Below are 5,273 nucleotides of genomic sequence, written 5' to 3'. Positions count from 1 at the left end.
ACACAACAACTGTCTAAATGGACATAGTTCTCGCTCAAAAAGAAGGAATTCATGGCTGATACTGGAAGTCTAGCCAGCTTCTGGGGCTACTGACGTAGTTTTACTAAAGAACACAATCTACTTAGAATAATTTTACCACTGTCACTTTACTGGGCAAGCATGGATCTTAACTACATACTAAATTTCATTCTTACACCCACAAACATTTGTGGCTACCACCCATCATCAAAGAAGCCTCTTTTTACAGAAAACCAAAATTGGACACAACACAGAAATCAACAGATTGTGGGGAACCCAACACCAATCAATACAGCTTAACTCCTGGATCTATAGTTCAGGAAACATCACTGGAGAGGGGGCTGAAATATTGTCAGAGCCAGAATACCGGAAACTATGCAGTAAAACATTCTCTCCTGGAAATGGCTGCACAAACAGGATTGAACAACAGAATATCAATGGACATGTTAAGGAGACAAGGAATATTTCATGGGATTCCAACTGAGACAAAGAACAAGAGTCAACTAGTGATATGTAGTTGTACACACACCACACACACAAACATATACACACACACAACATACAAACATACACACATAAACACAAACATACAACATACACATATACATACACACACACACATACACACAACAATGAAAATGAAAAAGAAGTTATTAATTTAAGAATAGGGCAGACATGGGAGGTATTCTAAAGAATGCTGCTGGGGACATCTGGAGGAAGTAAGGGATATGGGAAGTGGTGTGATTCTATTACAATTAAAAACATAATTTTAAAAGAAAATTAAAAATAAAATATTAATAAACCAAGACAACCAAATCAGTAAACAAGCTAAAGGCCAAAAATTTTCAAAGAAAGGAATAGTAATGGCTGACAAAACACCTTTAAAGGTTTAGCATCCTTAATCATATGGGAAATGCAAATTAAAATTACTTTGAGATTCCACGTCACTCTAGTCAGAATGACTACCAAAAAGGTCAGTGACAAAAAGTGCAAGCCGGGCAGTGGTGGCGCACGCCTTTAATCGCAGCACTCGGGAGGCAGAGCCAGGCGGATCTCTGTGAGTTTGAGGCCAGCCTGGGCTACCAAGTGAGCTCCAGGAAAGGCGCAAAGCTACGCAGAGAAACCCTGTCTCAAAAAAACAAAAACAAAACAAAAAAAAAGTGCTAGTGTGGACAGGAATAAAATTATTCACTGTTGGTGGCTGTGCAAACTGGTGCGATCACATTGAAAATCATTGCGCAAAGTCCTCAAAAGGCAGCAATAAGAAGCAACCTATGACTCAGGCTTGACACTCCTGGACATAAACCCAAAGGAATTTTTTTCCTTATCTCATTCATTACTTCCCAACCATGGTTTCCAATGCCTCCACTCCTCTCAGTCCTCCCCCCTCCCCTCCCCTCCCCTCCCCTCTCCCCAGATCCGCTTCTCTGTTTCCCTTCAGAATAAAGCAGAATTCCCAGGGATATCAAACGAATATGGTATAACAACTTACCATAACACTAGACAAAAACCCTCATATCAAGGATGGTTTAGGCAACCCAGTAGGAGGAAAAGTGTCCCAAGAGCAGGCAAAAGAGTCAGAGACAGACCTCACTCCCACTGTTAGGAGTCCCACAAAAACACCAAGTTACATAACTATAGCATAAATGCAGAGGACCTAGCATAGACCCATGCATGCTCTGTGATTGTTGCTTCAGTCTCTGTGAGCCCCTGTGAACCCTACTTAGTTGATTCTGTGGGCTGTGTTCCCCTGATGTCTTTGGCCATCTGGCTCCTACAGTCCTTCCTCTCTCTCTTGCAGAGGGATCCCCAAACACCACCAAAGAACTTTATAACTGACTACCAAGATATCTGTGTTCTGTGGCCTGCACAGAGAGAAGTCTGCACTCGAAATCCCGGAAAGGAAAGCCACGTGCCAATGCAGGACACAGTCCCTGCAAGGGAGCCCGGCGCTGCTCTCTTGAGCCTTTTGCTCCTCCCTCTCCACCTGAAGCAACAGTGGAAAGAATCAGTTCAGCCTTTGTACTGTGGGACAGATTAGAGGTGAGAACTTGGATGGAAGTATTTCAGTTCCCGTTTCAGAACTTACTGTCTTCCATAGCTCTGCTGGATTTGCTGGCCTGAGCTCCAGTAAGATGCTCTGCAGGCTGAGCAGCTCGAAGAGCCGAGATTAGTTTCTCACAGCTCTGAAGGACACACACGTAAGGGCTTGCTGTAGATGTTCTCTTCTGCAGTGTGGCCCAGAGATGGCCTTCTTCCCCTTGTCTCTCCCTTGTGTGGCCCATGTCTCTCTGTGCCTTACCCTTCTCAGGAGGACACCAGTCCAGCAAGAGGAAGACCTGCCCATAAGACCTCAGGTTACATTAGCCTGCTCTCTGAAGACCACACCTCTAAGTGCAGGTGCTTTCTAGAGTTCTGGGGGATAGAATCTCAACATACAAGTATTGGAGGCAAAGGTGTCATCCCACAAGAAATGTCCTTTGTTTCAGGTCCGATCTCCAACACAAGCTTAGAAAACCTGGAGACTGTGCTTTGATGATACTTAGAGAAAACACAGCAATTTCCCATGCTGTGTGAAGCTGCTCTTGTCTTACCTCAGTGATAGAAAACTACGAGAGATGTGGAAATTGGAATCCAATTTATGTAGCCTTTGCTTACTTGAGTACTAAAAAGGGATCTTTCTACATCCTTATACCCACATACATAATTATTTAACTTCAAGTCTTTGTAAAAATAAGGTTTTTGCCTAAAGCTCTGCCAGGTTCATGTCAGTGCCAGAAGCTCAATTGGAGGTTCCTTTGTAATGAAACATCAGTCATTTGTTGATCTCAGAACTTGGACTAATGGGTGTTTTCTTGAGCATCCACAGCAATATCCTCATCCCCTGTGGATTCAGCTGCCTTTAAACATTCTACTCTATGAAAGTCTGCCTTCCAGAAGGGAAGAATGGGGAAAATGGTAACATACAGAAGTTTTTGAGATCTCAAGTAGGAAGAATGGCCAGAGAGGAAGCAATTTGACCTCTAAATACCCTTTTCTCTCCCTTTCTTCTATCCAGCCTATTTTTAAGGATTATTATCATTTTATACAGGAAACTTCATACATTCCACAAAGCCCATTTTCTTCAGGATTACATAGGAAATGGGGTGAACTGACTATTAAAGAGGCCGTGAGAAAATAATAATGTAGTTTTAAAATAACATTTAATGAGCAGTTATGAGAGTGTCACACAGTGGCAGTGTTGACAATTATGTTAAACTGCTTCTGCTAGTCCACAAACAACCACTGGGCTCTGCATCGTGCATTGAGTTCTGACACTGACTACACAACAGGTGATGATCTAATTGTGTGCTAAGATGCACATTAATAACATATAATAGTTGAATAGATTATAGGTAGATGACAGATGGATGATAGAGGTTTCCGCTTTGTACAAAAAGAAAACATCTTAAGAAGTTAAGTAATTCGGTCCTCAAAACAATTAAATGGTCAAGAACATAAATTTGAAATAATACTGAATTAGACTTTTATATGGCTGAATTCAGACAGCATTGAATTAAACTTTAAAATTCCTCCCCCAAAAGTTGGAAATACTCCAAAATAGTAATACAATGTTAAAAAATCATTTTTGCAACAAAAACGTATTTATTAGACCATCACCAAAAAGGTACTTTATTCAAGAATTGAAACAACAGTGGCAACTGACAACTGCCCTGTCCAGGTGACAGGCAGACTGGGAAGGCTCCTCCGAGGGCACAGGGTGGTGAACTGCTGTTCTTCCCTCTGAGAATCTGGGACACTGAAACACTGAGGAAGAACCATTCTTAGCAGCCCCTTGAGAAGATCAGGAAAACAGCCTCAGAGAAATGCCTTCTCTATCAGGGGTCATCAGAGGCACATGGAGGGTGAAGAGTGGAAAAGATTCTTCTGTAACGAACAACGACAAGCTTGGGAAAGGAAGATGGGGCCGTTTCTATGGAAGTAGGCGAACCAGATTTTCTTCACTTCCCCGGTTTCTGGTGACTCCTGAAGTCTCACTTGCTCTTGGGTGGGCACTTCTGCTGGCAGGATGGAGGAGGCTGCACAGGAGGACACTTGGGCTGCCATGGCTGAGGGGGGCAGGGCTCAGGGCACTTTGGGGGAGGACAAGGCTCAGGGCACTGTGGAGGAGGACAAGGCTCTGGGCACTTAGGGGGTGGGCACACAGGAGGTGGCTGGCAGGGCTGCTTGCACTGTTGTTGTTGGTAAGACATGATGCTGAAGTCTCAGGATCTGAAAGACATTACATGACAGTTTTCACAAGAGATCCCCGCAGAGAATGAAACTAGGCTTGTGGGACTGTAGAGCCTTTGCATCTCTTCCTGTGTACCTGTGTGTACATGAAAATCTCCCACTCTCATTTTAGGATGTCCTGGGTTTCCTCTTCTACCTAAGTTTTTTTTTTTTTTCAATAGCTTTAGCCAATCTTTTTTTTTAATCTCACATCATTTTTCCTAAGAACGTATTTCTGTTCCACATCATTGGGTAATATTATTTATGTGAAGAGAAGATCCTCATAACCTTGGCATTCTTATAAACAGTACCCATCTAACACTAGTGTATTCCAAGTAGAATGACTGAGCAACACAAATAAAGAAATTTAAAGAAAGAATAAGTGGGTCTCTCACCTGCTTGCAACATAAGCCTTTGAAAGGTATTCCATCAAGATATGGATAAAAGAAAAATGCATGTTTTGTTTTGTTCTCATCTCAAAACAAAACTTCCTTGATTTTCTTGCTTTTCCATGTAGAAATCAAATTATGCTCAAACAAACACAAGTCAAGCTAGCACAGTACATGATTGTCCTCCATTCCTAAATTTGCATCTACACTCACATTTAACCCATGATCAGTTTGGACTCACCAAGCTTACTGTGTTTAAATTAAACTCATCACATGAGAATACCCAAAAGGCAGACCCTCTCAAGAACTCAAGAAATTAGACTCACCAGGTTCTCCGGAGTAGACCAGTGCTTGAGTGCCAAGAATACTGCAACCAAACATTGAGACTCTATTTATAGGACTGCTTGCCTCACCCATTGGGAAGTGGATCTGCTATAATGGGCAGGTCCAACAATTTCCTAACATAAATGCAAATCCATCCATAACAGGCTGGATGGGGACTCTGCAAAGTAGGAAATATTCCATCCAGGCTATCATCACTGGATTGAATCCTGTGACTCAGAGGTCTTTCCTTTCTTCTTGGTTCCAGTAATT

The 5,273-nt window shown here is 42.3% G+C and overlaps 1 long non-coding RNA gene across 1 annotated transcript; it reads right to left on the bottom strand.

Moving 5' to 3' along the window:
• Positions 1-3,959: 3,959 nt before the first annotated feature.
• Positions 3,960-5,036, bottom strand: LOC102914102 (uncharacterized). The gene is made up of 2 exons (XR_013051935.1): positions 5,006-5,036; positions 3,960-4,290 (listed from the first exon to the last, which is right to left on the bottom strand). It is a non-coding gene; the product is annotated as an uncharacterized LOC102914102 (long non-coding RNA).
• Positions 5,037-5,273: the final 237 nt, after the last annotated feature.

Source organism: Peromyscus maniculatus, chromosome 6 (genome assembly GCF_049852395.1).
Source record: "Peromyscus maniculatus bairdii isolate BWxNUB_F1_BW_parent chromosome 6, HU_Pman_BW_mat_3.1, whole genome shotgun sequence".
Taxonomy (NCBI): domain Eukaryota; kingdom Metazoa; phylum Chordata; class Mammalia; order Rodentia; family Cricetidae; genus Peromyscus; species Peromyscus maniculatus.
The sequence above is the reverse complement of the archived record's forward strand: the minus strand, read 5'-3'. Positions and strand labels throughout refer to the sequence as shown.